Consider the following 12,405-nt stretch of genomic DNA (forward strand, 5'->3'; position numbering starts at 1 on the left):
CATGCGGTTTGAAGTTTCAAGTGGCAAGATAAGCAAGCAGCCCCATTCTCTGTGCCTCTGTGCGAACAGTGCCATGGGCAGATGAGGCTGAGCAACAGCTTTCCAGGCTAGCCCCTTCTGCCTGCCAGCTATCTGCAGACGTTCGCACTTTCCGAGCAGGGCTGTGAAAGGAGCCTGGCAGGGACACCACCATTCCCAGCATGCGGTTTGAAGTTTCAAGTGGCAAGATAAGCAAGGAGCCCCATTCTCTGTGCCTCTGTGCGAGCACTGCCATGGGCAGATGAGGCTTAGCAACAGCTTTCCAGGCTAGCCCCTTCTGCCTGCCAGCTATCTGCAGACGTTCGCACTTTCGGAACAGAGCTGCGAAAGGAGCCTGGCTGGGACACCAACTTTCCCAGGCTGCGTTTGAAGTTTGAGGTGGCAAGACAAGCAAGGAGCCCCATTCTCTGTGCCTCTGTGCCAGCACTGCCATGGGCAGATGAGGCTGAGCAACAGCTTTCCAGGCTAGCCCCTTCTGCCTGCCAGCTATCTGCAGACGTTCGCACTTTCGGAGCAGGGCTGTGATAGGAGCCTGGCAGGGACACCACCATTCCCAGCATGCTGTTTGAAGGTTCAAGTGGCAAGGTAAGCAAGCAGCCCCATTCTCTGTGCCTCTATGCGAACAGTGCCATGGGCAGATGAGGCTCAGCAACAGCTTTCCAGGCTAGCCCCTTCTGCCTGCCAGCTATCTGCAGACGTTCGCACTTTCGGAGCAGAGCTGCGAAAGGAGCCTGGCTGGGACACCAACTTTCCCAGGCTGCGTTTGAAGTTTGAGGTGGCAAGATAAGCAAGGAGCCCCATTCTCTGTGCCTCTGTGCGAACAGTGCCATGGGCAGATGAGGCTGAGCAACAGCTTTCCAGGCTAGCCCCTTCTGCCTGCCAGCTATCTGCAGACGTTCGCACTTTCCGAGCAGGGCTGTGAAAGGAGCCTGGCAGGGACACCACCATTCCCAGCATGCGGTTTGAAGTTTCAAGTGGCAAGATAAGCAAGGAGCCCCATTCTCTGTGCCTCTGTGCGAGCACTGCCATGGGCAGATGAGGCTGAGCAACAGATTTCCAGGCTAGCCCCTTCTGCCTGCCAGCTATCTGCAGACGTTCGCACTTTCGGAGCAGAGCTGCGAAAGGAGCCTGGCTGGACACCAAATTTCCCAGGCTGCGTTTGAAGTTTGAGGTGGCAAGACAAGCAAGGAGCCCCATTCTCTGTGCCTCTGTGCGAGCACTGCCATGGGCAGATGAGGCTGAGCAACAGCTTTCCAGGCTAGCCCCTTCTGCCTGCCAGCTATCTGCAGACGTTCGCACTTTCGGAGCAGGGCTGTGATAGGAGCCTGGCAGGGACACCACCATTACCTGCATGCTGTTTGAAGTTTCAAGTGGCAAGGTAAGCAAGCAGCCCCATTCTCTGTGCCTCTATGCGAACAGTGCCATGGGCAGATGAGGCTCAGCAACAGCTTTCCAGGCTAGCACCTTCTGCCTGCCAGCTATCTGCAGACGTTCGCACTTTCGGAGCAGAGGTGCGAAAGGAGCCTGGCTGGGACAACAAATTTCCCAGGCTGCGTTTGAAGTTTGAGGTGGCAAGACAAGCAAGGAGCCCCATTCTCTGTGCCTCTGTGCGAGCACTGCCATGGGCAGATGAGGCTGAGCAACAGATTTCCAGGCTAGCACCTTCTGGCTGCCAGCTATCTGCAGACGTTCGCACTTTCGGAGCAGGGCTGCGAAAGGAGCCTGGCTGGGAAACCAACTTTCCCAGGCAACTTTTGAAGTTTCAAGTGGTAAGACAAGCAAGGAGCCCCATTCTCTGTGCCTCTGTGCGAACAGTGCCATGGGCAGATGAGGCTGAGCAACAGCTTTCCAGGCTAGCCCCTTCTGCCTGCCAGCTATCTGCAGACGTTCGCACTTTCCGAGCAGGGCTGTGAAAGGAGCCTGGCAGGGACACCACCATTCCCAGCATGCGGTTTGAAGTTTCAAGTGGCAAGATAAGCAAGGAGCCCCATTCTCTGTGCCTCTATGCAAACAGTGCCATGGGCAGATGAGGCTGAGCAACAGCTTTCCAGGCTAGCCCCTTCTGCCTGCCAGCTATCTGCAGACGTTCGCACTTTCGGAGCAGGGCTGCGAAAGGAGCCTGGCTGGGACACCAACTTTCCCAGGCAACGTTTGAAGTTTGAGGTGGCAAGACAAGCAAGGAGCCCCATTCTCTGTGCCTCTGTGCGAGCACTGCCATGGGCAGATGAGGCTGAGCAACAGATTTCCAGGCTAGCACCTTCTGGCTGCCAGCTATCTGCAGACGTTCGCACTTTCGGAGCAGGGCTGTGATAGGAGCCTGGCAGGGACACCACCATTACCTGCATGCGGTTTGAAGTTTCAAGTGGCAAGTTAAGCAAGCAGCCCCATTCTCTGTGCCTCTATGCGAACAGTGCCATGGGCAGATGAGGATGAGCAACAGATTTCCAGGCCAGCACCTTCTGGCTGCCAGCTATCTGCAGACGTTCGCACTTTCGGAGCAGGGCTGCGAAAGGAGCCTGGCTGCGAAACCAACTTTCCCAGGCTGCGTTTGAAGTTTGAGGTGGCACGTCAAGCAAGGAGCCCCATTCTCTGTGCCTCTGTGCGAGCACTGCCATGGGCAGATGAGGCTGAGCAACAGCTTTCCAGGCTAGCCCCTTCTGCCTGCCAGCTATCTGCAGACGTTCGCACTTTCCGAGCAGGGCTGTGAAAGGAGCCTGGCAGGGACACCACCATTCCCAGCATGCGGTTTGAAGTTTCAAGTGGCAAGATAAGCAAGGAGCCCCATTCTCTGTGCCTCTGTGCGAGCACTGCCATGGGCAGATGAGGCTGAGCAACAGATTTCCAGGCTAGCCCCTTCTGCCTGCCAGCTATCTGCAGACGTTCGCACTTTCGGAGCAGAGCTGCGAAAGGAGCCTGGCTGGACACCAAATTTCCCAGGCTGCGTTTGAAGTTTGAGGTGGCAAGACAAGCAAGGAGCCCCATTCTCTGTGCCTCTGTGCGAGCACTGCCATGGGCAGATGAGGCTGAGCAACAGCTTTCCAGGCTAGCCCCTTCTGCCTGCCAGCTATCTGCAGACGTTCGCACTTTCGGAGCAGGGCTGTGATAGGAGCCTGGCAGGGACACCACCATTACCTGCATGCTGTTTGAAGTTTCAAGTGGCAAGGTAAGCAAGCAGCCCCATTCTCTGTGCCTCTATGCGAACAGTGCCATGGGCAGATGAGGCTCAGCAACAGCTTTCCAGGCTAGCACCTTCTGCCTGCCAGCTATCTGCAGACGTTCGCACTTTCGGAGCAGAGGTGCGAAAGGAGCCTGGCTGGGACAACAAATTTCCCAGGCTGCGTTTGAAGTTTGAGGTGGCAAGACAAGCAAGGAGCCCCATTCTCTGTGCCTCTGTGCGAGCACTGCCATGGGCAGATGAGGCTGAGCAACAGATTTCCAGGCTAGCACCTTCTGGCTGCCAGCTATCTGCAGACGTTCGCACTTTCGGAGCAGGGCTGCGAAAGGAGCCTGGCTGGGAAACCAACTTTCCCAGGCAACTTTTGAAGTTTCAAGTGGTAAGACAAGCAAGGAGCCCCATTCTCTGTGCCTCTATGCGAACAGTGCCATGGGCAGATGAGGATGAGCAACAGATTTCCAGGCCAGCACCTTCTGGCTGCCAGCTATCTGCAGACGTTCGCACTTTCGGAGCAGGGCTGCGAAAGGAGCCTGGCTGCGAAACCAACTTTCCCAGGCTGCGTTTGAAGTTTGAGGTGGCACGTCAAGCAAGGAGCCCCATTCTCTGTGCCTCTGTGCGAGCACTGCCATGGGCAGATGAGGCTGAGCAACAGCTTTCCAGGCTAGCCCCTTCTGCCTGCCAGCTATCTGCAGACGTTCGCACTTTCGGAGCAGGGCTGTGATAGGAGCCTGGCAGGGACACCACCATTACCTGCATGTTGTTTGAAGGTTCAAGTGGCAAGGTAAGGAAGCAGCCCCATTCTCTGTGCCTCTATGCGAACAGTGCCATGGGCAGATGAGGCTCAGCAACAGCTTTCCAGGCTAGCCCCTTCTGCCTGCCAGCTATCTGCAGACGTTCGCACTTTCGGAGCAGAGCTGCGAAAGGAGCCTGGCTGGGACACCAACTTTCCCAGGCTGCGTTTGAAGTTTGAGGTGGCAAGACAAGCAAGGAGCCCCATTCTCTGTGCCTCTGTGCGAGCACTGCCATGGGCAGATGAGGCTGAGCAACAGCTTTCCAGGCTAGCACCTTCTGGCTGCCAGCTATCTGCAGACGTTCGCACTTTCGGAGCAGGGCTGCGAAAGGAGCCTGGCTGCGAAACCAACTTTCCCATGCAACGTTTGAAGTTTGAGGTGGCAAGACAAGCAAGGAGCCCCATTCTCTGTGCCTCTGTGCGAGCACTGCCATGGGCAGATGAGGCTGAGCAGCAGATTTCCAGGCTAGCACCTTCTGGCTGCCAGCTATCTGCAGACGTTCGCACTTTCGGAGCAGGGCTGTGATAGGAGCCTGGCAGGGACACCACCATTACCTGCATGCGGTTTGAAGTTTCAAGTGGCAAGTTAAGCAAGCAGCCCCATTCTCTGTGCCTCTGTGCAAACAGTGCCATGGGCAGATGAGGCTGAGCAACAGCTTTCCAGGCTAGCCCCTTCTGCCTGCCAGCTATCTGCAGACGTTCGCACTTTCGGAGCAGGGCTGTGATAGGAGCCTGGCAGGGACACCACCATTCCCAGCATGTGGTTTGAAGTTTCAAGTGGCAAGATAAGCAAGCAGCCCCATTCTCTGTGCCTCTGTGCGAACAGTGCCATGGGCAGATGAGGCTGAGCAACAGCTTTCCAGGCTAGCCCCTTCTGCCTGCCAGCTATCTGCAGACGTTCGCACTTTCCGAGCAGGGCTGTGAAAGGAGCCTGGCAGGGACACCACCATTCCCAGCATGCGGTTTGAAGTTTCAAGTGGCAAGATAAGCAAGGAGCCCCATTCTCTGTGCCTCTGTGCGAGCACTGCCATGGGCAGATGAGGCTGAGCAACAGCTTTCCAGGCTAGCCCCTTCTGCCTGCCAGCTATCTGCAGACGTTCGCACTTTCGGAGCAGGGCTGTGATAGGAGCCTGGCAGGTACACCACCATTCCCAGCATGCTGTTTGAAGGTTCAAGTGGCAAGGTAAGCAAGCAGCCCCATTCTCTGTGCCTCTATGCGAACAGTGCCATGGGCAGATGAGGCTCAGCAACAGCTTTCCAGGCTAGCCCCTTCTGCCTGCCAGCTATCTGCAGACGTTCGCACTTTCGGAGCAGAGCTGCGAAAGGAGCCTGGCTGGGACACCAACTTTCCCAGGCTGCGTTTGAAGTTTGAGGTGGCAAGATAAGCAAGGAGCCCCATTCTCTGTGCCTCTGTGCGAACAGTGCCATGGGCAGATGAGGCTGAGCAACAGCTTTCCAGGCTAGCCCCTTCTGCCTGCCAGCTATCTGCAGACGTTCGCACTTTCCGAGCAGGGCTGTGAAAGGAGCCTGGCAGGGACACCACCATTCCCAGCATGCGGTTTGAAGTTTCAAGTGGCAAGATAAGCAAGGAGCCCCATTCTCTGTGCCTCTGTGCGAGCACTGCCATGGGCAGATGAGGCTGAGCAACAGATTTCCAGGCTAGCCACTTCTGCCTGCCAGCTATCTGCAGACGTTCGCACTTTCGGAGCAGAGCTGCGAAAGGAGCCTGGCTGGACACCAAATTTCCCAGGCTGCGTTTGAAGTTTGAGGTGGCAAGACAAGCAAGGAGCCCCATTCTCTGTGCCTCTGTGCGAGCACTGCCATGGGCAGATGAGGCTGAGCAACAGATTTCCAGGCTAGCACCTTCTGGCTGCCAGCTATCTGCAGACATTCGCACTTTCGGAGCAGGGCTGCGAAAGGAGCCTGGCTGCGAAACCAACTTTCCCAGGCTGCGTTTGAAGTTTGAGGTGGCACGTCAAGCAAGGAGCCCCATTCTCTGTGCCTCTGTGCGAGCACTGCCATGGGCAGATGAGGCTGAGCAACAGCTTTCCAGGCTAGCCCCTTCTGCCTGCCAGCTATCTGCAGACGTTCGCACTTTCGGAGCAGGGCTGTGATAGGAGCCTGGCAGGGACACCACCATTACCTGCATGCTGTTTGAAGGTTCAAGTGGCAAGGTAAGGAAGCAGCCCCATTCTCTGTGCCTCTATGCGAACAGTGCCATGGGCAGATGAGGCTCAGCAACAGCTTTCCAGGCTAGCCCCTTCTGCCTGCCAGCTATCTGCAGACGTTCGCACTTTCGGAGCAGAGCTGCGAAAGGAGCCTGGCTGGGACACCAACTTTCCCAGGCTGCGTTTGAAGTTTGAGGTGGCAAGACAAGCAAGCAGCCCCATTCTCTGTGCCTCTGTGCGAGCACTGCCATGGGCAGATGAGGCTGAGCAACAGATTTCCAGGCTAGCCCCTTCTGGCTGCCAGCTATCTGCAGACGTTCGCACTTTCGGAGCAGGGCTGCGAAAGGAGCCTGGCTGGGAAACCAACTTTCCCAGGCAACGTTTGAAGTTTGAGGTGGCAAGACAAGCAAGGAGCCCCATTCTCTGTGCCTCTGTGCGAGCACTGCCATGGGCAGATGAGGCTGAGCAGCAGATTTCCAGGCTAGCCCCTTCTGGCTGCCAGCTATCTGCAGACGTTCGCACTTTCGGAGCAGGGCTGTGATAGGAGCCTGGCAGGGACACCACCATTACCTGCATGCGTTTGAAGTTTCAAGTGGCAAGTTAAGCAAGCAGCCCCATTCTCTGTGCCTCTGTGCAAACAGTGCCATGGACAGATGAGGCTGAGCAACAGCTTTCCAGGCTAGCCCCTTCTGCCTGCCAGCTATCTGCAGACGTTCGCACTTTCGGAGCAGAGCTGCGAAAGGAGCCTGGCTGGGACACCAACTTTCCCAGGCTGCGTTTGAAGTTTGAGGTGGCAAGACAAGCAAGGATCCCCATTCTCTGTGCCTCTGTGCGAGCACTGCCATGGGCAGATGAGGCTGAGCAACAGCTTTCCAGGCTAGCCCCTTCTGCCTGCCAGCTATCTGCAGACGTTCGCACTTTCGGAGCAGGGCTGTGATAGGAGCCTGGCAGGGACACCACCATTCCCAGCATGCGGTTTGAAGTTTCAAGTGGCAAGATAAGCAAGCAGCCCCATTCTCTGTGCCTCTGTGCGAACAGTGCCATGGGCAGATGAGGTTGAGCAACAGCTTTCCAGGCTAGCCCCTTCTGCCTGCCAGCTATCTGCAGACGTTCGCACTTTCCGAGCAGGGCTGTGAAAGGAGCCTGGCAGGGACACCACCATTCCCAGCATGCGGTTTGAAGTTTCAAGTGGCAAGATAAGCAAGGAGCCCCATTCTCTGTGCCTCTGTGCGAGCACTGCCATGGGCAGATGAGGCTGAGCAACAGATTTCCAGGCTAGCCCCTTCTGCCTGCCAGCTATCTGCAGACGTTCGCACTTTCGGAGCAGAGCTGCGAAAGGAGCCTGGCTGGACACCAAATTTCCCAGGCTGCGTTTGAAGTTTGAGGTGGCAAGACAAGCAAGGAGCCCCATTCTCTGTGCCTCTGTGCGAGCACTGCCATGGGCAGATGAGGCTGAGCAACAGATTTCCAGGCTAGCACCTTCTGGCTGCCAGCTATCTGCAGACATTCGCACTTTCGGAGCAGGGCTGCGAAAGGAGCCTGGCTGCGAAACCAACTTTCCCAGGCTGCGTTTGAAGTTTGAGGTGGCACGTCAAGCAAGGAGCCCCATTCTCTGTGCCTCTGTGCGAGCACTGCCATGGGCAGATGAGGCTGAGCAACAGCTTTCCAGGCTAGCCCCTTCTGCCTGCCAGCTATCTGCAGACGTTCGCACTTTCGGAGCAGGGCTGTGAAAGGAGCCTGGCAGGGACACCACCATTACCTGCATGCGGTTTGAAGTTTCAAGTGGCAAGTTAAGCAAGCAGCCCCATTCTCTGTGCCTCTGTGCAAACAGTGCCATGGGCAGATGAGGCTGAGCAACAGCTTTCCAGGCTAGCCCCTTCTGCCTGCCAGCTATCTGCAGACGTTCGCACTTTCGGAGCAGGGCTGTGATAGGAGCCTGGCAGGGACACCACCTTTCCCAGCATGCGTTTGAAGTTTCAAGAGGCAAGATAAGCAAGCAGCCCCATTCTCTGTGCCTCTATGCGAACAGTGCCATGGGCAGATGAGGCTGAGCAACAGCTTTCCAGGCTAGCCCCTTCTGCCTGCCAGCTATCTGCAGACGTTCGCACTTTCGGAGCAGAGCTGCGAAAGGAGCCTGGCTGGGACACCAAATTTCCCAGGCTGCGTTTGAAGTTTGAGGTGGCAAGACAAGCAAGGAGACCCATTCTCTGTGCCTCTGTGCGAGCACTGCCATGGGCAGATGAGGCTGAGCAACAGCTTTCCAGGCTAGCACCTTCTGGCTGCCAGCTATCTGCAGACGTTCGCACTTTCGGAGCAGGGCTGCGAAAGGAGCCTGGCTGGGACACCACCATTACCTGCATGCTGTTTGAAGGTTCAAGTGGCAAGGTAAGCAAGCAGCCCCATTCTCTGTGCCTCTATGCGAACAGTGCCATGGGCAGATGAGGCTGAGCAACAGCTTTCCAGGCTAGCCCCTTCTGCCTGCCAGCTATCTGCAGACGTTCGCACTTTCGGAGCAGAGCTGCGAAAGGAGCCTGGCTGGGACACCAACTTTCCCAGGCTGCGTTTGAAGTTTGAGGTGGCAAGACAAGCAAGGAGCCCCATTCTCTGTGCCTCTGTGCGAGCACTGCCATGGGCAGATGAGGCTGAGCAACAGATTTCCAGGCTAGCCCCTTCTGCCTGCCAGCTATCTGCAGACGTTCGCACTTTTGGAGCAGGGCTGTGATAGGAGCCTGGCAGGGACACCACCATTCCCAGCATGCGGTTTGAAGTTTCAAGTGGCAAGTTAAGCAAGCAGCCCCATTCTCTGTGCCTCTGTGCGAACAGTGCCATGGGCAGATGAGGCTGAGCAACAGCTTTCCAGGCTAGCCCCTTCTGCCTGCCAGCTATCTGCAGACGTTCGCACTTTCGGAGCAGGGCTGTGATAGGAGCCTGGCAGGGACACCACCATTCCCAGCATGCGTTTGAAGTTTCAAGTGGCAAGTTAAGCAAGCAGCCCCATTCTCTGTGCCTCTATGCGAACAGTGCCATGGGCAGATGAGGCTGAGCAACAGCTTTCCAGGCTAGCCCCTTCTGCCTGCCAGCTATCTGCAGACGTTCGCACTTTCGGAGCAGGGCTGCGAAAGGAGCCTGGCTGGGACACCAACTTTCCCAGCATGCGTTTGAAGTTTGAGGTGGCAAGACAAGCAAGGAGGCCCATTCTCTGTGCCTCTGTGCGAGCACTGCCATGGGCAGATGAGGCTGAGCAACAGCTTTCCAGGCTAGCCCCTTCTGGCTGCCAGCTATCTGCAGACGTTCGCACTTTCGGAGCAGGGCTGTGAAAGGAGCCTGGCAGGGACACCACCATTACCTGCATGCTGTTTGAAGTTTCAAGTGGCAAGGTAAGCAAGCAGCCCCATTCTCTGTGCCTCTATGCGAACAGAGCCATGGGCACATGAGACTGAGCAACAGCTTTCCAGGCTAGCCCCTTCTGCCTGTCAGCTATCTGCAATCGTTCGCATTTCAAGAGCAGGGCTGCGAAAGGAGCCTGGCTGGGACACCAACTTTCGCAGACTGCGTTTGAAGTTTGAGGTGGCAAGACAAGCAAGGAGCCCCATTCTCTGTGCCTCTGTGCGAGCACTGCCATGGGCAGATGAGGCTGAGCAACAGCTTTCCAGGCTAGCCCCTTCTGCCTGCCAGCTATCTGCAGACGTTCGCACTTTCAGAGCAGGGCTGTGATAGGAGCCTGGCAGGGACACCACCATTACCTGCATGCGGTTTCAAGTTTCAAGTGGCAAGATAAGCAAGCAGCCTCATTCTCTGTGCCTCTAAGCGAACAGTGCCATGGGCAGATGAGGCTGAGCAACAGCTTTCCAGGCTAGCCCCTTCTGCCTGCCAGCTATCTGCAGACGTTCGCACTTTCGGAGCAGAGCTGCGAAAGGAGCCTGGCTGGGACACCAACTTTCCCAGGCTGCGTTTGAAGTTTGAGGTGGCAAGACAAGCAAGGAGCCCCATTCTCTGTGCCTCTGTGCGAGCACTGCCATGGGCAGATGAGGCTGAGCAACAGATTTCCAGGCTAGCACCTTCTGGCTGCCAGCTATCTGCAGACGTTCGCACTTTGGGAGCAGGGCTGCGAAAGGAGCCTGGCTGCGAAACCAACTTTCCCAGGCTGCGTTTGAAGTTTGAGGTGACACGTCAAGCAAGGAGCCCCATTCTCTGTGCCTCTGTGCGAGCACTGCCATGGGCAGATGAGGCTGAGCAACAGCTTTCCAGGCTAGCCCCTTCTGCCTGCCAGCTATCTGCAGACGTTCGCACTTTCGGAGCAGGGCTGTGATAGGAGCCTGGCAGGGACACCACCATTACCTGCATGCTGTTTGAAGGTTCAAGTGGCAAGGTAAGCAAGCAGCCCCATTCTCTGTGCCTCTATGCGAACAGTGCCATGGGCAGATGAGGCTGAGCAACAGATTTCCAGGCTAGCACCTTCTGGCTGCCAGCTATCTGCAGACGTTCGCACTTTCGGAGCAGGGCTGCGAAAGGAGCCTGGCTGGGAAACCAACTTTCCCAGGCAACTTTTGAAGTTTCAAGTGGTAAGACAAGCAAGGAGCCCCATTCTCTGTGCCTCTGTGCAAACAGTGCCATGGGCAGATGAGGCTGAGCAACAGCTTTCCAGGCTAGCCCCTTCTGCCTGCCAGCTATCTGCAGACGTTCGCACTTTCGGAGCAGGGCTGTGATAGGAGCCTGGCAGGGACACCACCATTCCCAGCATGCGGTTTGAAGTTTCAAGTGGCAAGATAAGCAAGCAGCCCCATTCTCTGTGCCTCTGTGCGAACAGTGCCATGGGCAGATGAGGCTGAGCAACAGCTTTCCAGGCTAGCCCCTTCTGCCTGCCAGCTATCTGCAGACGTTCGCACTTTCCGAGCAGGGCTGTGAAAGGAGCCTGGCAGGGACACCACCATTCCCAGCATGCGGTTTGAAGTTTCAAGTGGCAAGATAAGCAAGGAGCCCCATTCTCTGTGCCTCTATGCAAACAGTGCCATGGGCAGATGAGGCTGAGCAACAGCTTTCCAGGCTAGCCCCTTCTGCCTGCCAGCTATCTGCAGACGTTCGCACTTTCGTAGCAGGGCTGTGATAGGAGCCTGGCAGGGACACCACCATTCCCAGCATGCGTTTGAAGTTTCAAGTGGCAAGATAAGCAAGCAGCCCCATTCTCTGTGCCTCTATGCGAACAGTGCCATGGGCAGATGAGGCTGAGTAACAGCTTTCCAGGCTAGCCCCTTCTGCCTGCCAGCTATCTGCAGACGTTCGCACTTTCGGAGCAGGGCTGCGAAAGGAGCCTGGCTGGGACACCAACTTTCCCAGGCAACGTTTGAAGTTTGAGGTGGCAAGACAAGCAAGGAGCCCCATTCTCTGTGCCTCTGTGCGAGCACTGCCATGGGCAGATGAGGCTGAGCAACAGATTTCCAGGCTAGCACCTTCTGGCTGCCAGCTATCTGCAGACGTTCGCACTTTCGGAGCAGGGCTGTGATAGGAGCCTGGCAGGGACACCACCATTACCTGCATGCGGTTTCAAGTTTCAAGTGACAAGTTAAGCAAGCAGCCCCATTCTCTGTGCCTCTATGCGAACAGTGCCATGGGCAGATGAGGCTGAGCAACAGCTTTCCAGGCTAGCCCCTTCTGCCTGTCAGCTATCTGCAGACGTTCGCACTTTCGGAGCAGAGCTGCGAAAGGAGCCTGGCTGGGACACCAAATTTCCCAGGCTGCGTTTGAAGTTTGAGGTGGCAAGACAAGCAAGGAGCCCCATTCTCTGTGCCTCTGTGCGAGCAGTGCCATGGGCAGATGAGGCTGAGCAACAGATTTCCAGGCTAGCACCTTCTGGCTGCCAGCTATCTGCAGACGTTCGCACTTTCGGAGCAGGGCTGCGAAAGGAGCCTGGCTGCGAAACCAACTTTCCCAGGCTGCCTTTGAAGTTTGAGGTGGCACGTCAAGCAAGGAGCCCCATTCTCTGTGCCTCTGTGCGAGCACTGCCATGGGCAGATGAGGCTGAGCAACAGCTTTCCAGGCTAGCCCCTTCTGCCTGCCAGCTATCTGCAGACGTTCGCACTTTCGGAGCAGGGCTGTGATAGGAGCCTGGCAGGGACACCACCATTACCTGCATGTTGTTTGAAGGTTCAAGTGGCAAGGTAAGGAAGCAGCCCCATTCTCTATGCCTCTATGCGAACAGTGCCATGGGCAGATGAGGCTCAGCAACAGCTTTCCAG

Source organism: Opisthocomus hoazin, chromosome 19, assembly GCF_030867145.1.
Source record: "Opisthocomus hoazin isolate bOpiHoa1 chromosome 19, bOpiHoa1.hap1, whole genome shotgun sequence".
In the NCBI taxonomy this organism is placed as follows: Eukaryota; Metazoa; Chordata; class Aves; order Opisthocomiformes; family Opisthocomidae; genus Opisthocomus; species Opisthocomus hoazin.